Genomic DNA, 26,945 nt, shown 5'->3' with positions numbered 1-26,945 from the left:
TTACATTGCTTTAGTAAAAAGTCAGAATGTGTCAGTGTTTTAAAGCTGCTTTATACTTTAATGCAACAAAACATTTATTGGCCACATAGTATCTATAAATCACCCTGTTGGGAATTTCAAGAAATCCTGCAATGATTAAAATATGGTCTCTCTTCTCAAAGGGTTTTAAATTAATAACACAGTAGACATGCCTGACAGCTATAACTTGACTTGCACATTCTCTGAGAATGACTTTATGGCAGACGCCTCTGAATGTGTGTTGAGCTCCAAGCTAAGGAATCTGGGAGTGGTCAACCCGGAGATCCATTACTTATCTGTGAGGAATATCTGAGCCCCTCACCACAACCACCATTCTGTGGAACGCAGGCCATGCAGGGAATGGAGGCCATTGGTTTTGGGTTAAATGAAGTTTTCTGGGTGGAGGTTGTTAGGGTAAGGGTGTTAAGTGAAAATGCTATACAAAGTGCATGCTTTTTGTAAGGGGTTGCAGTTCTTTCTCCCAGTCTACCACCTCTGGGTCATGCAATTATCCTGTCCAGCCTGCCGCCACTGGACTCTCCCGTACATATTCCCAAAAAAAACACCAAGGTGTCATTCACTGGCTCTGGGTGTCTCCTTTAGCCTCTTGAAGTTGGTCCCATCCCAACTGGAGGTGATAGGGATTCAGCATGAAAATAACCTAGTATAAAACCTACAATCATTAAATAAGCACTAAAACAGTGCAAAGAAGGTGATTTGGGATACACAGAGGAAGGAAACATAATCAAATAGTGATTTTTTTATGTCAAATCTGAAGCTGACTTTGGAAAGTTAATTAAAAACTTTCTTGTTTTTCTTGTTTTTATTCTTAATAAATAAGTAATGTGGTTAGAATATCTCATTAGAGATCAGTTTTATTCAGCTTCAACTATTTTATTGGTACCTTATATCCATCACTTAAGTATTTTGGTGTCTATTTACTCAGATTTCTGCTTTTATATACTTCATGATAGAATTTATTTTTAAAAATCAAAATAAGGAATGAAAATTTCAGATAAATCTCTGACACTGGTGTAATGGAGAAAGTGAGAGGGACAAAGGCGAAGGAAAAACAATGTGAAGAAGCTGATGATCTCTCTCTCTATCCCTGACTCCAAAATGCTAGAATGACATCACAGAGCGCTAGACATTTGCTGCCACAAGTATCCACAGATCATGTTCTCATAGCCACAGACTGTACTAAGTGTGACCACCTCGTTTGTTCAGAAAGGGGTTTCAATGGAATGATGAAAATGAAGCAGATAAAACCAATTTCCTGTAGCCAATACCGAGGGGAAATAGCAATTCAAATGGAATACCACAGACCCGCAACTTCGGGCCTGATTCCTTAGATTCAAATGTTGGATTTCTCAGCTGTAAAGGTGCAAACTAATGTGGTAACTCTTTCATAGGATTATTCTGTGGATTTAACGCATAAATTCAGTTAAGGCACTAACAAGTATCTGGTACATAGAAATTAGTAAACATAGCTGAGTTATTATTTTACAGATAGATCGATAACATCATCTTCATACAAAGTATAGTTGGACTGTTACCCGAAAAGCATTATTTTAAGACCAGCAATTTTTGGTAATGTATTTGAATATTTCTGAAAATGAATTTAAAAATTACAGTTTTTAAGACTAAAACATATTACTTAAACATGTTTGTCCCCTTTTCTTGTCTTTATCTTATTGAGAAAGATAAAACAAATAGTATTAGGAAGAGTTTAAACAAATATTTGGATAAATATTGTGATGGGTTTTAAAAGTTTACCAAAATTTAAAACAGCATCGATAATATAAAATGAACCCAGTGTTTTATCTTAGTTTGAAAATATAAGCACTACTGTGACTATGCTAACAATTTTTACATTATAGAACATTCAAGTTCTTGTTTTACGCTCGTTTTGCATCTTTAAACCTTTAGCCCTTATTATTTGTTAAAGTATCAAAGAGCATTAAACAAGGCCAATATAATAATATAATACAATTCTCCACTTGGCAATTCATTGTAATTGAAAAATGGTGCTTAGTACTTAGAATTACTAAATATTTTATTTCTAAATTATGTGGATTCAGGCCACTTTATTATATGAGAAAGAGGCAAGCCCCATCTTAAAAGATGATTCTGCATATTTTATTGTTGTTTTGGCCAAACTATCCCCTTTATTTCTTCATCAAAAAAGAATTATCTCAAAAATACAGTGTCTAGGGACATATTGGCATTATAGACTGATATTATACGCCTTTTCTGAATACATAATTGTTACAAAGATTAACCTAAAACCAATAAGCTTATGTGTGTCTGCATATTTCCCCATCCTGAGCCCTGCTTCTCTCAGATACTTTTCCATGTGCGGGTGTTCTTCATTCTTTTCATTCTCATGGTACCTAACTGTGACACTCAGAAATTGAGTTTCAGATATCATGGTAGAAGGAGGGAGATCTTGGTCTATCCTGATTCATCTAGGTCAGTGGCTCTCAGCCTTAATTGCACATTGGAATTTCCTGGGGAACAGAAGGGCTCGGAATTTGTTTTGTAAAATCTTTTCAAGTGATTATAAAATGCAGCTAAGTTTGCAGACCATTACTTTAAATCAACAAGTAGGTGTATTGTCTTACTACTATATTCTTGCCACCTACCCATCCAATCCATTTTACCTGGATCCTGCCAACCTCTGATTAAGACACCCATTGAGCATTAGTACACGCACATATCGGTGCATTCGTGACGACACAAAGATTCTCCCTTTTTGTAACAATTAATATATTTGGGAGATTTATGCTTAATGTTTTTAAAAATATATCTATCTATGCCAGTGTATATGAGGCACCAACCTAGCTGCTACTGGAAATACAAAGGTGAGTTGGACATACTGTTTGCAATCAAGGATCTTGAAATTTGTGGAAAGAGACAAATTCATATGCAAAGATGTTTAGTATCAGAAAGGTTTTAATGCAGTTTTTTTTCAACACTAGCTGTATATTAGAATCACCTGGAGAGTTTTAAAAAATGCTAATGGCTGGCCCCAGAACTGCATCAGGATTCCCCAAAAACTGCATAAGAATTTTTTCAAGTGCTCCCCATGCAAATGTCTCTAATGTGCCTCCGGGATTGGGAAGCACAACTTTAATGTATGTTCTAATAGCAATAAAAGTTCTATGACCATGAGGAAAGAAAAGGCTTTGAGGAATAGGGAGCGTTTAATATTAATGGAGAATGCCCATGAACTTACTGTATGGCGGATACTTTACATGAGTTAATTCACTTAATTATCACACAAAAAAACCCTGAAATAGATGCTGTAATCCCTTTTTTAACAACTAAGAAAACTGATTCACAGAAAAAGTAACTTACCAAAGGCCAGGGAGATAGTGGAGCCCAAACCAGAACCCAGGGTCTCTAACGTCAAGGCTTTTTCTCAAATACTATGCTATTCTTCCCAAAGAATGGGAATTTAGAAAGTAGATCAGTGTAAATACATTCCAGGAGAGGAAACAGAATGAGTGGTATGGACTAGTGTTTATAAGCAAAAGCCCTGGAGCCAGATATGTGCCTCTTCAAATTCTGGGTCTATCATGAATTAGCCAAGTTACTTAACTTCTGTGTGACCCGGTTTTCCCATATGTGCAGAGACAATAATAAGAGCACTTACTTCACATAATTGGTGTCAGATAAAATAAATCAATACGTTAATATAAGCAATGATAGTTGCTTTGAGAGAAAGAACAACTACCAGGGAAGTTGAAACGTCTGATTGTAGAACGGTGAGAAGTCCAGTGTTAGATTATGGGATGCACGGTAGCCCAAATAGTTAGCATGTTTATAATCCCAAGTTTAAACCTACTGTTCTGTTGTAATCATTGGGAATGCCTGATTTACTCTTAAATGTGTCCTGGTTTGGAAATAAAGAGAAGATCTACCATCACCGTAGTATATCAAGTCTTAACAGCCCAAGTAAGGGGTTTATAGGAAGCATCAATAATGGACTTTGACTTTGGAAGAGAAAAAAAATAAGATTTGTGTTTTTAAAAATAACTGAGGCAGCAGAATTTGATGGATTGCAAATTTGTAAAATTTTATAATTTCCAAATGCAAAGCAGTATGCACATGTGCTTTGAAAGATACCGTGGGCACTAGGGACATAAATCAGGGGCAGAAGAGTTGAGAATGACACGTATCCTACTGAGAACAAATCTTTAATCTTTGCAATCAAGCATCAAGCCAGGAATCGTTTCATTATTAAGGCCATGTGCAGCTTGAAACACTCAAAAAGACCAGACCTCAATAAATTTGGCCAAATTGCCAGTGGTGTGTGGGTTTTGATTTTTCTCACTGTGTGACATAATAGTAATCCAGTCCAGAGTGAAAAACACAGTGTCATATCTAAGTCTTTACGACCCATGGCCTGAGAATGGGGACAAAGTGAGCAAGCTCATCTGTGTGATAATAAAAGGGAGGGTGAAACAAGAGGAGAAGAAGAGAAGTGGTTGCTGTCAGATGTTTTAAGAACGGTCATTCATCTGAAAGAGCACAGGCGCCCAGCCCTTGTGGAAAGGAGTACGTCTGTGTTATTTTCTTTACCTAGCTGATTTTCACATGGATATGATTCTCTGTCCGAGATCCCTCTAGAAGAACATATCAACCCTCACAAAACATTCAAGAAACATGGAAAATAAGTGAACCTATGACTGAAAACTGAAGCCAGAATTTCTGCATTCCTTGAAAGTACCCTTAGTTCCTTTAATTATACTTGGGGCTTGTAAACAGGAAAGTGTTTCACAGATATAGAGAATCCAAGGGTTGAGCCAAAAAAATAAAATAAATATGTGGTTTGGCAAAACCAAACTAGATTAAAGCAAAATGATTTTCTAAGGAAGAGAAATAGAGGAATAGTACCAACGATGGAATCATGCAAAATGCTACTTATTTGAGAAAGATTTCTAACTGAGAGAAAGATTGTCAACTTTGATAAATATAGCAAAGATACAGGACATAAAATAAGAGGAAATATTTATTTTAAAAATTGTCACTTTAAGAACACAAAATCTCCTTTACCTATTGTCACATTTCCAAACTTTGCCTTCAGAGGGAGAGAGAAAGATCCTAGCGTTTGTTACTTTTGTGGTGATTACTGAAAATAATATTTTAATCATGATCTCCAATATATTTTTACTATTAAATATCTTCATCTTGTTTAACTAATTCCTATTTGTCTAATTTCTGAGGTTTTGCAGGCTCTTTAGTACTGCATTGCTTTTAGCCAGATTTCTATCCATGTAACGTTAGGAGGTCTCTAATGTCAAAATGAATCTCATATAATTTGGTAGTAAATCAGACCAACAATTTAAGAAGTAGTTTTCAGAGAAAGCCGAGTTGTGCTTAAATACATCTGCAAAGTACTTTGTTCACCTTGGCATCTAGAAGGCACACATGAAATCGATTGAGGTTATTAGACATGAAATATTTCAATCAAGTTATTCCATAAGAAGAAATAAGAATTTGTTATGTTCATTAGCAATTAATATGCAACTTATCACTTGATTGATTAGCATGCTTGTGCAAACATAAGTTTGTTATCTAATTTGCCTTCCCAGAATTCCTCTCACTTCTCACTCTCCCTGGCAGGAAGTCGTTGTGGTGACATCTGTTTCTTGTAGAACTATCAAGAACGATAAGCAACTTCTTGTGTTGCTTAAGTCATGGATTTTTCCTTCTTTTCTGCCATATGGAAAAGATAAATACCAGAACCTAAAATATCAGAGTACTAGAGAAATGAGAATGAAACTCTTTGAATACTGACCATGAAGGAAGTACTTAAGAAGTACGTTCAAAGGTGTTGGGGTTTATGTGTTTTTGTTATTAAAGTAGTGACCATATTGAAAATGTTAGCTGGCAAAAGTTTTCCTTTATATCACCCTATTCAAAAATTCAAATAGGTGCAAAGAGTTAGAACCATACCTCATTTCCAGTCATTTATTGTTGAATAACAAAACACCCCAAAAGTTTTTCACTTAAAATAACGTTTTGTAATTATCCTAATAGATCTGTGACTGACTACGCTCGGCTAGGTGGTCTCCGTTGGAGTCTCTTGTGCATTGCAATGAGATATTGGCTGGAAGTGCAGCCATCTGATGACTCGACAGGACTAGATAACCACAGGGGCCCATTCATATCGCTGAGAGTTGATGAACGCTGTTGGTTGGGAGTTCAGCTGGGACTGCAAATGCTAGCACTTAGACCAGCCTCTCCTAGTGACTTAGACTTCTGATGGCATGGTAGTTTGGTTTCAAGAGAGAGTGTCCATAATACTCAGACAAAAAAATGACAAGTTTTTTAATGACTGATTCGGAAGTCATGTGGCATCACTTCTGTCATATTTTACTGTTCAAAAAGTGAGTCACTGTGTCAACCTAAATTCAAGAGGTGGGATCACACAAACACCTGAATACAAGGTGGCATGTCTCTTTGGGAGGAAGGGTAGTAATACATCATTGAAGAGTAGATACGAGATCTCAAATTAAAACCTTGTATGAAAAGCCAGAGAGAAATTTTATATGAAAAATACTCAAAGAATTTAAAGATTCAGGGTCCAATTTGTTTTAAAACATAGAAGTTCATTCAGTGTCTAAGATTACTTTACATTATACCCAACTATATTGGATTTTGTATTTATGAGTATGTAATAACAAACATGTTTTAGTAAATAAGATTTCACATTACTATCATTACTGCAATACTTTTGCTGGGGATAATTTTTCCTTTTTCAGTATTGATCATTTCCAATAATAATGGCTAGCATTTACTGAAGATTAACAAAGTTGTAGAAATTGTCATGTTTTTGGTATATTAATCCCATAACAAATCTATAAAAGAAGTACCATTATTATCCTCATTTTACAGATGAAGACAAAGGCTCAAATATTAAGAATTTACTAATAATCTTATTGCTAATGAGTGACAGGGCTGCAAATTGGTCCCAGGAAATCTGGATCCAGACCTCATACTCTTAAATACAAAATATCTCAACAAGTAAAAATGCGATCATGTTACCCTGTAATGGAATCTGGGTCAGAGTTTTAAGTAATGTCTATTCCCTCCAGCCAAAGACCAGGAACACGTGTAGTAGAACAAGCTGGGCTTATTACTCATTGCAGCATGGAAGAACACCCAATGTGGAAACACGGAATGTCTCAGTAAAATGGTTTTAGAAGGAGCCTATTATAGGATCTGGGCTTTGACTGGATGGCTTTTGATAGGTTCTAAGAAAGCAATGATTTGCTCTAGATTCAATGCCATAAGAAAGTGGGGGCAATAATATGATTGGGTATCTCACGAAATATTATCTATAAGAAAGGAAAACTTCAGGAAGGGCAAATCTGTAATTAAGGTAAGGAAATAGCAGCCACTCACACTAGCCAAGAAACAGGGATTCTTAGTATTTGGTGGTTTGCACAGTGACCTTGTTTTTGTCTGTGTTTAGGCAAAATTATTAAATGTTTGTTTTTATTTCACTTTATCATGATCTCAGAGTGACCTTGTCTAATGTTGATCTTCTCCATGATTGTTTATATCCAGCTTATGCAACAGCAGAACAACATGGCCTAGATGTGAGTGTCAGACCAATTCCTGGATCAGAAGCCTCTTTCTTAAAATTTCTTTAAAAAATTTCTTAGTCGGGGACGGGCGTGGTGGCTCACGCCTGTAATCCCAGCACTTTGGGAGGCTGAGGCAGGCGGATCACGAGGTCAGTAGATCAAGATCATCCTGGCTAACACGATGAAACCCCGTCTATACTAAAAATTCAAAAAATTAGCTGGGCGTGGTGGCTCGGGAGGCTGAGGCAGGAGAATGGCGTGAACCTGGGAGGCCGAGGTTGCAGTGAGCTGAGATTTTGGCATTGCACTCCAGCGTGAGTGACAGAGCGAGACTCTGTCTCAAAAAAAAAAAAAAAAAAAAAAAAAAAAAGAAAAGAAAAGAAAAAGAAATTCCTAGTAGGGTAACTTTTTTGAGTGAATATAGTGAATCCTATTTATTTTAGCACAGCATTATTTTTCTTTAATGTTTAAAATGTGGAATTAAAACAAATAATCTAAACAAAGACACTGTATATTTGTAATTTATAATTTTAAGTGATTTTATTAGTAAAAATATTTTAACGGAGATCATTTCATTATTAACTATCTCTATATAATAGGCATTTTATTTTAAATTGTGTTATATTTTGAAGAAAAACATTTTTCAAAAATAACGAATTTTTTTAGTAAAATTAAAGGGAAAGTGGTTGCTACATTGACAGTGATGACTGATTTTATGTTAATTATGTATATGTTTCAATATTAATGTTAAACTGCTTATTTTACATTAATTGATTTTGGCATCATTTCTATAACATTTATATTGAAAAAAAGACTAGAGATTTGAAACAAGATATACTGAGAGGTCAACATGATACATAAGATTCATAAAAGTTTTATTCCATATAAATTGTTAGCAGTAAACTGCAACAAAATGAAGACTTACTTTTTACCCATTCAATATGTTGGCAGACGAGGTTAAATTTTATTAAGATACATAGCCAAGTCCAGAAAATCAGATTGGATAATATCCCACCATTGCCAGAATTTAGCATTTAGGTTAAAGAATGTCACAAAGTGATTTAATGCAGGAAAAAAAGAAAAACTGTTTAGTTCACATAGCTACTAAGTCTCAATTCTCTTGCTACACATTTTTGTTTATCCTTCAGGACTCAGCTCATTTTTCACTTCCTTTGTCTGAGATAATTGCTGTCCTTTGTGGTCCCTAAAACACTTTGAATAATACTATCATTTTTGTCTGTCTATCCAACTAGACTGTGGGTTTTTCAAGAATAGAGTGATTCATCTCCTTACCTCAGTGCCTAAAATAATGTCTGGCATATTTGAAAAATGTCTGTTGAATGAATACATGAATGAATTAATAAATATTAGCTTTTATTCTCAGCTCAGGGATAAATTGGCTTAAGAATATTCTTTCTCATAATTAACAAGGTAAGCATACAATAAGCAATCAGTTTACTTTAAAGGTATAGTGGTTTTCTAAATTATGCAGGAAAGCGCTAACATTATTTTTTGATGTAAAGTTACTCTTTTTATTTGCTGTACCCATAAGACAAGATCTTTTCTTTTTTAAAAAACTTTTATTTTAGTTTCGGGAGTTCATGTGCAGGTTTGTTATATAGGTAAATCACATGTCACAAGGGTTTGATGTTCAGATTATTTTGTCACCCAAATAATAAGTATAGTACCTGATAGGTAGTTTTTCTATCTTCACCCTCCTCCCACCCTCCACCCCCAAGTAGCCTCTGGGGTTTATAGTTCCCTTCTTTGTGTCTGTGTGTACTCTTGTTTAGCTCTGATGTGTAAGTGAGAACATTCGGTATTTGGTTTTCTGTTCCTGTGTTAGTCCACTTAGAATAATGACCTCCAGATCTATCCATGTTGCTGAAAAGGGCATGATCTCGTGTTTTATGGCTGCATAGCATTCCATAGTTTATATGTACCACATCTTCTTTATCTGGTCTACCATTTGTGGGCAATTGGTTGATTACATGTATTTGTTGTTATGAATAGTGATGCAATGAACATATGTATGTATCCTTATGGTAGAATGACTTATATTCCTTTGGGTATATACTGAATAATGGGACTGATGGGTTGAATGGCAGTTCTGTTTTAAGTTCTTTGAGAAATCACCACTGCTTTGCACAGTAGCTGAACTAATTTACATTCCCACCAGCAGTGTAAGAGCATTCCCTTTCTCTGTAATGTTGCTAGCATCTCTCATTTTTTGCCTTTTTAATAATAACCATTCAGCAGGCGTGAGATGGTATCTCATTGTGTTCATGATTTGCATTTCTCTAATGATTAGTGATGTTGAGCATTTTTTCATATGCTTGTTGATCACATGTATGTCTTCTTTTGAAAAGTGTCTGTTTATGTCTGTATTAGGGTTCTCTAGAGGGACAAAACCAGTAAGACAGATGTATATATAAGGGGAGTTTATTAAGGAGTATTGATGCACAGGATCACAAGGTGAAGTCCCACAGTAGGCCATCTGTGAGCTGAGGAGCAAGGAAGCCAGTCTGAGTCCCAAAACCTCAAAAGTAGGGAAACCAACAGTATAGCCTTCAGTCTGTGGCCAGAGGCTCGAGAACCCCTGGCAAACTACTGGTATAAGTCCAATAATTCAAAAGCTGAGGAACTTGGAGTCTGATGTTTGAGGGCAGGAAGCATCCAGCATGGGAGAAAGATGAAGGCAGGAAGACTCAGCAAGTCTTTTCATTCCACTTTCTTCTACCTACTTTATTCTAGTTGCACTGGCAGCTGATTAGATGGTGCCCTTCCAGATTGGGCGTGGGTCTGCCTCTCCCAGTCCACTGACCCAAATATTAATCTCCTTTGACAACACCCTCATGCACACACACCCAGGAACAATATTTTGCATCTTTCAATCCAATCAAGTTGACACACAATATTAACCATCACAAGTATTATGCTAGTGAGTCATTAGGATGTCTTTTGCCCACTTTTTAACGGTGTTGTTTACTGTTTGCTTGCTAGTTTAAGGTACTTATAGATTCTGGATATTAGACCTTGACAGATACATAGTTTAAGAATATTTGCTTCAATTCTTTAGGTTTTCTGTTTGCTATGTTGATAGCTTCTTTTGCTGTGCAGAAATTGTTTAGTTTAACTAGGTTTCATTTATCAATTTTGTTTTTGTTGCAATTGCTTTTGGCCTTTTTGTCATGAAATCTTTGCCCCTTCCTAAGTCTAGAATAGTATTTCCTAGGTTTTCATCAAGAGTTTTTATAGTTTTAGACATTACATTTAAGCATTTAATCCATCTGGAGTTGATTTTTGAATACGGTGTAAGGAACGGGTCCGGTTTTAATATGCATATTTCTAGCCAGTTATCCCAGCACCATTTATTGAATAGGGATTCCTTTCCCCATTGCTTGCTTTTGTTGACTTTGTTGAAGATCAGATAGTGGTAGATGTGTGGCCTTTTTTCTCGATTCTCTATTCTGTCCCATTGGCCTATGTGTCTGCTTTTGTACCAGTACCATGTTGTTTTGGTTATGGTAGCCTTGTAGTATAGTTTGAAGTTGGGTAATGCAATACCTCCAACGTTGTTTGTTTTGCTTAGGATTGCTTTGGTTATTCAGGCTCTTTTTATTGGTCCACATGAATTTTAGAATTTTCTAATTCTATGAAGAATCTCATTGGTACTTTGATAAGAATAGCATTGGATATGTAAATTGCTTTGGGCAATATGACCATTTTAATAATATTGATTCTTCCTATGAGCATGAAATGTTTCCCATTTGTTTGTATCACCTCTGGTTTATTTCAGCAGTGTTTTGTAATTCTCCTTGTAGAGGTCTTTCACCTACCTTGTTAGCTATATTCCTTGGCATTTTATTTTTTACATGGCTATTGTGAATGAGATTGTACTCTTGGTTTAGCACTCAGCTTGAATGTTGCTGGTGAATAAAAATGCTACTGATTTTTGTACATCAATTTTTGTATCCTGAAACTTGCTGAAGTTTTTTATCAGATCTAGGAGATTTTGGGCAGAGACTATGGGGTTTTCTAGTTATAAAATCATATTATCTGCAAACAGAGATAGTTTGACTTCTTATTATTAGTTGGATGCCTTTTCTTTATTTCTCCTGCCTGATTGCTCTGGCTAGGACTTCCAGTACTATGTTGAATAATAGTGGTGAGAGAGGGTATCCTTGTCTTGTTCCAGTTCTCAAGGGGAATGCTTCCAGCTATTGCCCATTCAGTATAATAATACTGACTGTGGGTTTGTCATAGATGGCTCTTACTATTTTGAGATATGTTCCTTCAATGCCTAGTTTGTTGAGGGTTTTTACTATGAAGGAATGTTGAATTTCATTGAAAGCCCTTTCTGCAGCAAGATGTTTTCTTGGGACTCTTTTGTTGTTTTATTTTTGGAATTTGTTTTAGAAAGTATAAAACAGGTGTGGATCATCTGTAGTCATTTAAAAAAACTTATAAGTGAAATTTTGAGTGTATGCTTCATAAAACACATACAAAGTTAACTTAATTTCAAAAGCAAATAAAACAAATGTTGATATGTATAAATACCACATAAAAAGTGTTGAAATTAATATCAGAATTTCAAAAATGAACCCCAATGTCTAGAATGCTAAGAAAAGAACAAATAAAACAAATTTGCTAATTCACAGATATTTATAACCGTATATAAAGTACTAAATATAATGTTGCTATGGACTATTATTCAGGGCCAAATTCATAATATTCCTTTTGAAATAAGACATTACAAAAAGTTCTTAATAGTTTTATTCTATAAATTAGTAAGCAAACATTATGAAATTAACCTTATTTTGTTAACTATTATTAGTCTTAAGTACCAAAAAAGAGCAAATTATTGCTAATAATTCCAGTTGCACCAATTAATAATAATTGTATCAATTGTAATACTATCTAATCATTCTCTCTCTTACAATTTTATAGGCTGTGTATAGAACAGACCTGATTCGATTCCCAAATATTTTGAGAAAAGTGTAAAGAGATTATATTCAAAGAGGAGCCAGTTTTCTTTAATAAAGCAAAAATAAATGTTTTACTCATTCTTCCTGAAAAATGCATTGTAACCAATTAGTACTAAGATGAAATTCAAATCTTATATAATGAACCACAGGAAATTTATGAACATATTCATATATCTGCATGGAGCCATATTTCTGAGGAATGGAGAGAAACAAAGTGCCAAAATGGAGGTTATAAATAGGTTTTCCTGGCTTTATTCATATAGATCTTTAGAGCCCCAGTTAGAAAAACATGCACTATAGTACATAGACGTTTTTACTATAAATCTATGAGAGACACATAGTAAGTTTTTGGGAATATTTTATGCCATTGTAACAGTGAAATATTTCACTGCTAAAAGAAATCTAATAGAATTACCATGAAAGTGTACAAAATAGCACTCTATCCCATCCTCTGCCCCCTCACTTGGGTCCTGCCAGTCTCTCTACCTCCATCTTTCTCCTGTTCTCTGTCTCTCCAACTGTTAAATCCTAAAAGTTGGAATTTTTTATATTAAAGAACAATATTTTATCAACAATTTTTATTGCTAAACACATGAATATTTGAAGACTTTATTCATAAGAAATACTCGATGCCTTAAAAAAGTAGCAGGTAATAAATAATTCACAGTCCAAACGTTATTTATAATTTACCAAATAATTATTACATCAGCATTTGTGATCTAAGTTATGTTGCTAGTGATTAGAATGACTGTAAACAACCTTTAGGTGGGGGATATTAATACAATTTTCATTAAGTGCTTGCTATATGCCAGATGAATACTTTGTGATAAGTTAGGTTCATAGAAGCTAAGTAATTTGCACAAGATTATAAAACTGGTAAGTGGCAGAGTCAGGATTAAAATATAGCCAGACTGGCTTTTGTACCCCCACACTGGACCTCTATACTATACTGTCCTTGCTTTAGAACATCTGGTGGTTCCTCTTTTATAGATAAGGAGACCAAGATCCACCGAGTTAAAATAAGTTGTGCAAAGTTATTTTTCCCTCAATATCATAGATCTCCACTTTTCTTATTCTAATAGTCCCTTTGTAAAACCTGTGCCTTTCTCCAGGAGCCCAATATTTTATTTGCTCCATCCACAGGCCAGCCTCGTGCAATATTCCAGGTGTACCTTGACTTTAGTTTAGGCCAATTGGCCAAAGTAGAAAGGTCCTAAAGTATATAGGCTAGGCCCGAGAGTTGCAGTTTTAGATCAACAACAGAATCTGAAAAAGAGATAGATAAATATTGAGGAGAGGGAGAAATCTTGCAAACATAAAAGGGGAGAATGAGGGAAATTAATCTGCAAAAGAGACAATCTTTAGAAGAAGAGAAAATTTTCTGGATTTGAATATTTGGGGAATGATATGTTGGCTATCTTCTAGTTGCCTCTACTACGACTGAATGTTTGTTCCACCTACCCACCAACAATTTATGTGTTGAAATCCTATTCCCTCAAAACAATGGTATTTGGAGATAGGGTCTTTGAGAGATAATCAGGTCATGAGAGTGGAGTCCTCAAGATGGCATTAGAGCCTTTATAAAAAGAGACAGGAGAGAACTTGATTCCTCTCCCTTGGCTCTAGACCATGCAAAGATACAGCCACAAGGCAGCTGTCTAAGCTATGACGTAGTCCATCACCAGACACCTAATCTGCTGGTACCTTGATCTTGAATTTTCCAGCCTCCATAACTGTGAGATATAAATGTTTGTTATTTCAGCCACACCACCTACAGCATTATTGTTGTGGCAGCCCAAACTGATCCAGATATCCTCCAAATTCATTCTTCACACATGGGTTCTTTATCCTCTGTCAATGGAAGTTACCAGCAGGCGTTGGAGGAAAGGAGTGCTAGGTCAGGTGTGTATGCCCCTGGTTCAGTTACTGCTGGATTCTCGTGGCTTGGCTGTGAAGTTTCTCAAATGGCTCTTTCTGATCAGGCTATTAGCCCTCTCCTTATGCTATTCTTCCAGGAACCACCTCTTCCCCTTCCCCTTTCAGATCTATCAGTGATGGTGGCTCTATATTTTTGCTATCCCTAGAGCACTGCAGGCTGTTGGTGGTGTCTTTCAGTTCCTGAACGAAACAGTAAACCTGGAAAATGGGAGAGAAATAGTCAATAAAATTTAATTGAGCAGAAAGTAGAGAATATAGAGAAACATATTTTACCTGATTATTATTAATAAAGATTTTCTGAACAATAACAATGCAGTGTGCAGTCTGAAGAAACAGAAATGTCAACTTTTGAAGATGAAAGTCAGGCAATTAAAGATATTTAGTATAGTAAGAACTTTTGGATGTAGGCCCAAAACTTACAAGAAATAAAATCAAAATAAATTTGTGGTTGTTCAAAGTGTCCTATACCAAGTACTTTGGAGGGCCTCACCATTTCATAGCACTCATTTAATCAAGCATTTTACTCTAATTTAAGTACAGTCTTTGTATATTAGTGTTATAAAAGGAAGGCTAAATATAAAAGAAAAATAAGAATAGATTAGGCTTAGTGTCCTTATTAGATACTTAGAACTTGACTAAACACTTTTTTAACATCAGGTTTCTTGAGCTTTAATTTACAAATAGTAGTACTCACTTTGTTTGAGTGTATAGTTCTGAGTTTTGACTAACATATATACTCATGTTTTCCCCACCAAAATTAAGATGTAGAATATTCCCATCAAACCAAAAAATCTATTGGTGGCCATTTAAAATCAGTTTCCTCCACCAAACTCAAGTACCAGACATTAGCAACTGCTGGTACTTGATTTCTGTCCCTACGGTTTTCTGTTTTCCCAGAATTTCAAATAAATGGAATCTTATAATATGTGGCCTTTTATATCTGACTTATTTCCCTTAGCATAATGTTTTTGAGAGTCATCCTTATTATTCTACCAATACTATACAAACTATGTATCAAGAATTCATTCCTAGTTACTGAGAAATATAATATTTTATAGATGTACCACAATTTTTAATCCATTTGCCTGTTGATGTACTTTTGGGTTATTTCTAGTTTGGGGTGATTATGAATTAAGCATCTATTAAGTATTGAGGTAAGTTTTTTGTGGTAACCTGTGTTTTCATTTCTTCAGGGTAAATACATATAAAAGGGAATGTTGGGTTATAAAGAGCTATATAGAAATTCTCTAGGCCATATTTTCTTCATTTATAAAATAGAGATAAATTGTTTTTGTGTGGATTAAATGGGTAAACATGATGTGGCATTTAGAACAGTCTCTGGCACATAGTAAAAACTCAATAAATGCTAGCTATTAACATTATCAGGGACATATTGTCAATTCCAGTCCAAATCCCAAATTGGCCTCTTGCCTGAAATTCTTTTAAGTTCAGAAGGATCTGTATCTGTGGATGTGTTTATTTATTTTGTTCTTTGTTCCAGCAGAGTTTAAGAAGACATCTGTCAATATTAGAGAACTGAAGCTTACCTGAAGATAACAAATGATGACATTTGAATTTTGTTTCATCTTTGGAGTTTAAGATTCAGCTGTAGGATAATCAGCAGACACTCATACATAATAGTATGGTCTTTAAAATATCCCATCAATACTTATCAACTTATATGCCTATGTAATAATACTGATCCCTACAATAACTCTCCATTCCTTTAGTTCTAGTTTACAAGACAAAAAAGTAAGGCATGAGCAATTAGACATGTCAATAGAAAGCTTAGCATTCAAGACAGAATCAGAATTAAATATTCCTAAGGTGTTTGTCTCCTATTTATCAGACCACACTGGCCTTGTAAGTGTTTGTGTGCACATGCATATGTGAATATGTGTGTGTGTGTGTGTGTGAAATATCATACTCCTATTTAAAAAAAAAAGAGTTCTGCAACTGAATTAATTTTATCTTTCAACCTTAGAATTTTAGACTCCTTATGACACCCAAATGCTATAAAAAAAAAACTATATTCAATGTTCTTAATCTTTCTCTTGCTTGACGAGCTATTAATATAATATCATTGACAGGAGAAAAATTACAAAATCTCTAAGTTTCCTCTCAAAAGGTAAAAATTAAAGAGCAAGATCCACAGGTTCTACATGTATTTTCTCTCTAACACTATACCCTGTATATTTTAGAATTATTTTTGTTAGTTTGAGACAATTTTTGATCGTTTATTTAGAATATTTATATAGTGCAAGAAAAATCCATTTCTGTTAAGGGACATACACATACAAACCCTAATATATTCAAAAGAATTCAATAAGCCACCTAAATGAAACTGTTACAAATGTGAATTATGCATGTGAAATAGGCTCAAATTTCTTTAAGTGAATTTCCCATCCTTTAGATTCACCTGATGTTTGAGCTCATGGAGTCTTGAAGAAAATCCAGCTTGGAGTGAAATTTAGGCGGGCAGAGTAAAGCAGGCAAATCCAAGTGATGAGAGCTGTCAGTAGATCTGCCGTGGGATAAAAGTGGCAGGTTCTGCTTGGCTCTAGTCACAGGTGGAACATAATTTGATGGCTTTATCTATAACTCCCCTGAGCATTTTTTTCCACATCATGGAAATCTGGTTCAATTCAGTCTGACAGATGGATATCCAACTTGTAGAAATGTGGGAGCCCTTGCAACTCACACTAAAAGAAACATGACCACCAGCCTTCTTGGGAACAGAGATGCAAAGTCGGTAAATTGTGATATTGGGGACATCTGTTACTGAGTTTCATGTTCCTAATCCCAGGCATGCACTGTGTGAACCATAATATATGTATGGCCCCCTGCAGATAATTTTGTTACATTGGTTAAGCTTAAGTATGGAAGGTAGAACCAGATGAGTTGCGTAAATGTTGTATTTACCTAATTGCATTTTAAATCATTCTCTGAACATAACCAGTGTGATTTAGCTTTGCAGGTTCACTGTCACTGATATACTAAATGTATATGGGGCCCTGGCTCTGATCACCAAGATCAACTTAAAGGGTTAATGGTCATGAAAATGTTATTTAATGTTACTTTAGTGGTATTTGCAGTTTTTATTCAAAATCTGGGGAAATTCAGGATGTTAGTTCATGAATATCACAAAATGCTACAGTTTTTCTCCTTTCCTGCTTGCCCTTTCTCCCCACAAATTGTGTTTTCACTTTATATGTTTGGAAATGCAAGATGCAAATGGCTAATTGGAGAGAGGATGGTGCACTGGGTAACAAATGAACTTTCAAAGGAGTTCATTTTTAAAACAAATTTGGCTGTATTTTTTCAGATTGACAATCTATACAAATATGTGTAAGTGAAAGTTTCTCACCATTTCCCTCTTATCACCTGCATAACATACACAATTCCACAGAACACCAACCCTGTGCTCAGCTTTTACTGAAGGACTTCCAATTGGTGCCCTTGCAGTAATGTTCATCCTGCTTCGAATGCTTTTTTCCCCAAGGATTGGTCCCTCTTTTAATTTAAGTTTCAAAAGTCACCTTGTCAAAGGACATTTCTTACTTCATCCTCCTGTCTCATTTTTATTTTTTCCCTCTGTTTTATTTTTCTTTATAACACATCCCTACTCACATCGTATTTATGTGTATATTGTTTGTTCCTCCTCTTGAAACATAAGCCACATCACATAAGTTACTTTATCTGTTTTTCTCTGTTGTATACCAGTGCCTAAAACAGTACCCAACATATAGTGTCTGCTCAATAAATATTAGTCAAACTAATGAAGATGAATTGGCCTCAGGAAACATGAATAACTGAAACCTGGAACCCTCATGGACTTCCCTTGCAGCTTTTCTGTTCCTGCTGTCTGTTACCCTATTTTCAATCAAACCAAAGAGGTTGTAATGTCTGTCATAATTTTAGATATTTTCATTAATATCTCTGCCTCCATCTAGGGGATAAACTCAAGGCAGAAATGGACATAACTGTTGGGAAGAGGTGTGGATTTTCTCATAAGCCATGCTAGTTTTTTGATCTTAGAACCCACCATGCTAAATCTCTGAGTAGGTCTCATCTCCCAGATCCTCAACTCACCTTTTCTCAGACTGTACTCATGCACTTTTGTGAAAGGTGGAGTAGACAGGGTGGTGTGATAAGAAAGAGCTCCTCTTGCTCTTTTCCACATGGATTGTCTCCCTTTTGATGGCCTCACAAGCCCCCAAATTTTCCTTTTGACATTGTTTTATACAGTATTTAAATATAGTTGTATACATGAAACTTATTTTAATGCCCATCTTTCTGAATCCCTGACTCCATTCCTATGTCTCTCATATTTTCCAATCTGTGACTATCAACTCCATATTAAAAATGGGACAGCTTGCACTTATTGCAGTACATCTGTCAAACTGATCCCTCAAAACTTCCTGACAAAAAATAGACCATTCTAGCTCTTCACTACCTGCTTTTTAATAGATCAAAAAAAAAAAAAAAAAAAAAAAAAAAAGTCCCTCCATCCTAAGGGCTTCTCTCTCAGTGAAAAAATATGGCAAAACCTTTGGTGAGAGACACACATCAATACCTGTCAATGAAACCACTGGAAATATTGTCCCAATGTGAATATATTTCCAATTCGATCTCTTCTATTGTCCACAGTAGGCAACCAGAATTGCAAAGGAACTGTAGAAGGGATGTCTTTTTTTCAAGGGATAAGAAGTATACAGACTTGAATATCAGGCATAATTGTGACAGTGAGAAAGTCATATAATTACTCTGAAATAAGAGGCCAAAATTTCAGGGTTAAACTAGAGTTGGGAATGAGACAGCCACATTGGAGGAGGTCCCTAGAGAAACTCCAACCACCCTGCCCACTGAGATGGAGGCTTGGGAAGTTCAGGACATTTGCAGCAGGGAGGAGCCTGGCCCCACCTCTTCCTGTGTGGAACCTGGGATTCAAGCTGCAGGCTGGAAGCACTCTAGCAGGGATGCTAGCCCAGCAAGAGTCCCTGTTTCCCTGTTTTCTTCATTTTCACCCAATAAAATCCTGTCTCACTCACCATTCAAATTGTCTGCAAGCCTGAGTTTTTATGACTATGGGACAAAGAACCCTGACCTTAGCTGAACTAAGGAAAAAAAAATCCTGCAACATTTTTGGCGCCTAACATGGGGCTCAAGAAGCAGTGAGTGAAATGGGGACTCAGAACTTCTCACTGTTGCTTCTAAGCACTTTTATCCCTGGACTTCTGAGGATTGGGGATACATACCACCAAACCCCATGATTCCCTGGGGTTGGGGAAAAGGCCCTTTCCTTCCTTTTTCAGGACAGGGGAGCAGGGGCTCCTTGCTCCCCCTCCCTTCCATGCTGGGGCTGGGACACATGGCTCAAGAGTCTCACACAGCCGGCTGGCTGGTTCACAGCCAGGAGCCACTGCAGTCTTCTCCTTCCCCACCCAAGAGGTTCAGCTCCATCAGACAGTAATTAAACTTTTCTGCCTGGTGGAGAAACCACTTGCCTAAGAATAAGAGGTTGTCCTCGAGGCATTTTAAAACCGTTTCTCTTCTTTCCTCTTCTCCACCCTGTCGGCAAGTTAACTTTCAAAGTTTTTTGTTTTGTTTTGTTTTAGGAGATGTTTTACTAGGCCAGCCCCGTGCCCCCTCTGCACCCACCCACCAACTATCACTGTATTCTCTGCAAAGTTTTGGTTGTGAAATCAAGCTTCCATCTTGTTTTACATCCTGGGGGCATGGCCAGTAACTGCCTGGCAAGGCTTTGTCCAGCAACCCTGCCTTAGGGGATGTTCCTCTCAGATTAAATAATCTGCATGTTTTCCTAGCCCTGTCTCTTAAAAGGCCCTACCCAGCAACTGGGTTTTCTTCTGCCTGTCTGTGTGTACTATATGTGATGTCTGTAAAAATAACTCTAATTGATTTGGCCCAAAGAAAAGTGCTTGGATCTAATATTTTTTAAGGTTAAAAGCTGTGGTACCTTTCATTTCACATGACTTTAATCTTTAAGAAATAAAAACAGCCCTAAATATTGTTGGTAAAATGCAGGTGAGATGCAAGGTTTGCTAATTGTTTTGAGGTTACAAACTGCTTTTGGGCTTTGAGAACTATTTTACTTGTCAGCTACATCATTGGTAGGGTCTGGGGACATATGGAACTAACCACATCCTTAATTATGCTGGAGTCAAATCTTGGTTGCACTTATCACACAATTAAAACAACTTAACAAGTTTTACCTTAAAGTTAAAAATTGCTAGGAGTTAATTGAAACTACTAGAAATAGATTTACATGCAAGGTGTGTAAGAACAGTAAAATGTGCTTTTTTAGTAAAGGTTATAAGAAGGCATGGAAATGTAAACTTTTGCCTAAAATTCAATGATTATTTTGAGTTATACTAGGAAAAAACTAAAGGTTCAAAGAAGTGGTGGAAGAATTGTGGAAATTAATCTTGCAGAAGAAAGTCTCTATGTAAACATTTTTGCTAAATTCAAAAGGGTATTAAATGTTTTTTTCTGTAAATTGATCATTGAAATAAAAACACAAGAAATTCTTAAAATTCTATTCTGCTCTTTGGCAAAATTTATAAGGGTTATAAAAGTATTTTGCTTCTTTAAAATTTCTGAGTCGTCATTTTCGCAAAATAAATAACTTACAATAATCAGGAATTCTATTTCATAATATCAAGTGTTTTAAACCTTGAACATTTAACAGCCTTCCCAAAATCAAACTTCAGTTTTAAAATTGTCTTCCCTTACACCTGGCTTTGTGGATAGTCCAGAGGGTCCCTGGAATGTCCAGAAGAAAAGAGGTAAACAGGATTATTTAACATGTTTAGGTACATGGGATTGACAAAATGATGCTCAAATTTCTTTAGGTTATATCTTGGTGAATAATGCTAATATATGTTCCAAAATTGTATGGGGTTTCTAAAATTCTAATGTCTGAGTATAGATATCAATCATAATTAAGGGTTTTTTGTTAAGTTATTGTAAATCAATCACAGAGATAATCAAACTTCTTTGTCAATCATGTTTCTAACTGTAACTATCCTGGATATTGTGCTATTCACAAATTGTTGTCTTGTTTTATTCCTTTTCAAAAGATGGTTTATAATAAGCTATAGAACTGTAATGGGAACTCTCAAATACAGGTTTCTGATAACTTTGGAGATTGTGACATTGGAATAGAGAAAAACGTATAGGATTCATAAAGGGCTGAAATGTTCATGAATACAAGCAACACAAAAACTAAATGGACTAAACTCCAAAACTGAAGCAATCCTTTTAACTTTTGTTTGGAATATTGCTGATCCTTGTTTTTTTTTTTTTTTGTTTGTTTTGTTTTTTCCAGAGTCAAGGAAACTTATTTTGAACTATTTGCAGACTTTAATAATTAAGTAAGGTATACACTCCTGTGATTAAAATTTAGAGCATGTTTGTTTCTCTCTGCCTGGTTCCTCTAGAACTTGGAGACTATCTGTGAGTATTCTTAACTTGTGGCAATGTAGTTGTTTGCATCAGTGCAATAAAAATCCATTATTCTTTTGCAACAGGACACAATTGGAAAAATGGTTATTTTACCAAGGCTTTGATTGGAAGGGTATGCTTCCCTTTAAGGAGTAAAGCTTGACTTACATGGCTGATAAAATACCCATGGGAGACTGGCCTCATATCCTCACCTACACAGTCCCTGTACAGGGTTCTTGACATGTTGTCAGTAAGAATGTCACTTTCTAACAGGTCCAGGGGCTCCAAGTTTATTACGGGACCTTAAGAGGAAAGTATTACCCAACTCACAGTTGTTTGAGGATAAAAACTCATAGTTGGGCTTGGCTTTAAAAGGTCTTATCTGAGATTTCTTGTGGAACAAACTTCCATCAAAGCCAATCCAAAAGGCCTATTTAGAAATAATTATTCTTGATACACTTTATGAAAATAATCAGTCAAATATAAAACTAAAATCTATTTTGCAAACAGCTCAGTCCTATTACAGTTTTTTTTTTTAACAAAAATGAGGACTGAAAAGAGAGAAATTATTTTCCAAATCTCAACATATATTTTTAATGAAATTCTAAACTCACTACTTGTTTTTTAGTATTTGCCTACATTTTAGACTAACCCTGCTTGTTCCTGTGAACCTACCAGCAAACTCTGACTGCAGCTCAGAAACAAGAGGGACGGATAATGTAGAAATCCGGATTAATATTCTATTTCTGAGCAATTATCCTGCAAATCCTGCCAAGTGATGGGAACAAATAGGATGCTCATCACTTGGAGATTTCCTTTTGGGAAATTAAAACCAAGGGAGCTAACCAAAACCAAACACCATGCACCCAAATCCCAGCAAGCATAACTATAGCCACCAGGTATCTGGGTATGTCACAAGATATCCTTTCCTATCCCTTGTTGGAGGAGGACTCAGTTCCACAGTTTCACCTTAGCATTTGGCTTATGATTAAAGGGTCCGTGCAACTCCCCACACCCCACTCTGAAACACATTTTTGTCCCAGACTCAATTTCAAGCTTCAGGTCATAGCTGTAGGAAAGAAAACTGGATGTAAGGGATGCAGATGACAACAGAAGTTAAAAGGCATGGCCCAGGTGAGCCTAAAAATTCCTGCTGATTAAGTCAACCCTAAGCTTTGTGTTTCATAGATAAAGGCCATGTTAGTATCCATGGCATAAATGAGGTCTAGGGAACTCCAAGGCTGCTGACGGTAGGTGGAAAATAGAAATAGGTGAGAACAGATAATTCCTATTCTCTAGGCACCCCTGCTTCATGGGTGCAAGCCGCTTTGGCACTCATGGCGGGACCTGCCAATGTCACTAGAAATCGGGGATGCAAGGATGGAAGAGGGAAAGAGGATGCTCTTCCCTCTTTCCTTCAGGTACCTTAGGTATCTGCTAGGAAGAGAAGCAAACCAGGGACAACTGCTCCCCTCTTTCTAGATGGGTAGCCATTCATCTTCAGCCTGTACCCCTTTAAAATGCATCCTGAACCCCTGGGACTTCTTTGAAAAAAGTGAAACACCTTCATTTTTCCTCTCTCCTCCCAGGTTCTCTCTTCACTAATAGGTAATTGTGTCTCTGTACTGAGACACTCCCCTCAGATGCATCCTCCAAACTGGAAAGTTAATTTCCCAAACCTTAACCTGGTTGGCTTAGGACTGGGCTCAGGGGAAGGGAACACAGAAGCCCAACATGCCAGCAAAAGGGTACAAGGTTTTTTTTTTTTAACCCGTCAGGTTTTTGGCCTCCCTCTCCCCATGCAAACTGGTAAAAGGCCTCATAATTTTTTAGCTGTCCTTATGTCCCCTTCGTTTTGTTTTGATACATGTTTTCTAATAATCTCGTTTGTCTGTTCTTGTTTTCAGGCCATCAAACTCCAAATAGTCATGCAACGAGAGCCTCTGACAATGGTCCCTTCTGCTGGGAACCCTTTGGTGGGCCTCTAGGGAAGCTCTGACTGCGGTTTCCTCCTCTGTCAGCAGGAAGCAGTTAAGATCACTGCTCATCTTTATCCTTATTCTAAGGCCAGTTAGATGTACTTCTTTAGAGGGCGGAAAGAGACAGCCAGGTGGGAGGGTGTCCCTGGAGAAACTCCAATCAGCCTGCCCACTGAGGTGGAGCCTCAGGAAGTTCGTGACATTTGCAGCAGGGAGGAGTCTGGTTTTTCTCTTTCTGGGTGGAACCGGGGATCCAAGCTGTGGGCGGGAAGCACTCTAGCAGGAATGCTGGCCTAGCGAGAGTCCCTGTTTTCCCCCTTTCTTCCTTTTCACCCAATACAACTCTGTCTCACTCACCATCCAAATTGTCTGTGTGCCTGAATTTTCGTGATGGAACGAAGAACCCCACCGTTAGCTGAACTAAGGGAAAGTCCTGTAACAGGAACACATTATGTCCATGCTTTTTTAGTATCCTAAAGGTATCCTGTAGAGCAGGACAACCAGTTGGGACTCTGTTTTTCTTTGTTTTTAAACAAATACTTAAGCAACCTACTTTTGTTTCCTCCTCAGAGTAACTCTACTAAATCTATTACCATTAACTAAAATGGTTTTATTTGCTGAACTATGATTATCTAAGCTTGGTTCTATGAATTGAATTTGCTGAGGAAAAAAATCACCAAATACATTTTACTCCATTATATTAACTTTTACTTCCCCTGGCCACCTGTTTCATAGCCTGGACATATTTTCCTCTTCTTTACTTAGACATATATCAAATTTACATCTATTTAGGTGAATTTAAATTATGAAGTTTGTTAAATCAAAGATACATTACTTTATTTTGATAGCATTTCAATATTATATGAAAAGGGAGCAGAGTAGCATTGCTTTTTGCTTTTCCTAGTTCTTTCATGGGCAAATGCTTATGAGATGAAAAGGGCTTCTCATCAAAATCCATGAATATTTCATTTCAGAAAGAAACACAATCATCTCCAGGTTACCAAAGGTCAGCAAAATCTACTCCAAAAATGCAAGTTGCATGGTAAGCTAACAATGAAAAAGCCACAGCAATGAGGGTGGTGAGTTAGGGGGAGGGTGACAACAGAAATATTATCAATGACCACAACTGCAATGGATGTGGAATTGAAATTTTCTGGACTTCTAACCCTCACCCTCTTCCTCTACACCAGGAGCCATGCAAATAGGATGCTGGGATCCACCTAGACTTTAATAAATATATCTACAAATTAATCTATTCTATCTATTGTCTACCTTGCTCCCAAGAAAAATGAGAGCATTCAACATTTTTTTAATTAGAGGAAATTAGAAGAACGAACAAATGAGGGTAGAAAAAAATCAAACCAGGGATGAGGTTAGTACATGAAATGCACACAATAAGATCTGGCGAAGTCGATAGAGATGGACCCCAATATTGCTTTCAAAAGCTCTCTAGAAGTCAAAGAAAAATGGGAAACACATTACATTGTGTGATTCAGTTGTCCACAAGATAAAGTCCAACTACTTACTCAGCACTTTTCTGGGTACTGAGTGCTGAGAAAAATATTTCCCATAAGACTTTGTGTAAAGTTACATATAATGTTCTCTCATAAGCAGACCTCATAAGTAAAGATAAAACATTTAAAAGGTTGTTTCTTATAATATGCTAATGATGTGATGAATCATTGGAAGGAAATCTACTCATATCACAAACAGGTGTCTCCTCTAGCCAGTTTAATACAATAAGCTGAATGTACTGAGGCAGGAGAATAGGGTCTGGAGGCCATTTCCCACTGACTTCCTAGAACTAAATCGAAAGGAAAACCCTAAGTTTCCACAGTTAAATAACACAAGGACCAGAGGCTACTCTGTTTACAAACCCCCACATTTTCTGTGCAGCAGATGGAAAATTCAAAGTACCTCTGATTGGTGACTTTTTGCCTTTACTCTTCTGCGTGGCCACTTTTTCTGCATGGCACCCGTTCTGCATGGCCACCTTTTCTGTGCAGCAGATGAGAAATTAAAAGTACCTCTGATTGGTTTGCTTTTGTAATTGCATTTTGCAACCAATCTCGTGCCTGTAATCTCAGCACTTTGGGAGGCAGTGGCTGGTGGATCACGAGGTCGGGAGATGGAGACCATCCTGACTAACATGGTAAAACCTTGTCTCTACTAAAAATCCAAAAAATCAACCAGACATGGTGGCATAGGCCTGTAGTCTTAGCAACTCAGGAGGCTGAGGCAGGACAATCACTTGAACCTGGGAGGTGGAGGTTGCAGTAAGTGGAGATTGCACCCCTGCACTCCAGCCTGGGTGACAGAGGGAGACTCCATCTGGAAAGGAAAGGAGACGAAGGGAAGGGGAGGGGAGGGGAGGGGAGGGGAGGGGAGGGAGTAACTTTGTAACTTCACTTCAGCCTCTGGTCTGTTGCGGTTTGCAACCAGACAGATTGCAGGCCAAGTCTTCGTTTGCACAGAAGTGCAACGTTGTAACTTCATTTTGCAACTTCACTTCAGATGTTTGCATAGGAGTGCGACCTTTGTAACTTCACTTCAGCCTCAGATTGGTTGCTTTCCACAACCAGGCTGATTGAAGACCACCACTTCATTTACATGGGGTGAACACCAAGTGACCAATGGGAAACCTCTAGGGTGTATTTGGACCCAGAAAGATTCTCTATTTAGGCCCTTGAGTGGTTGCTCCAGCTGCTCCCACACTGTAGAGTGTACTTTCATTTTCAAAAAAATCTCCACTTTTGTTGCTCCATTATTTCCTTGGTTTATTTGTGCATTTTTGTCCAATTCTTCATTAAAAACACCAAGAATCTGAAAACTCTCCCCTGATAGTAGTACTAGATAGTATATTCTTTTCCCGCAGAGGTCTTGGAAATATTAAACAGCTCTACTTCAGAGAACACCCCTTGAGAAGTTTTAGAAAAGTATATATTCCCACGCGG

Source organism: Macaca nemestrina, chromosome 2 (assembly GCF_043159975.1).
Source record: "Macaca nemestrina isolate mMacNem1 chromosome 2, mMacNem.hap1, whole genome shotgun sequence".
NCBI lineage: Eukaryota > Metazoa > Chordata > Mammalia > Primates > Cercopithecidae > Macaca > Macaca nemestrina.
The sequence above is the reverse complement of the archived record's forward strand: the minus strand, read 5'-3'. Positions refer to the sequence as shown.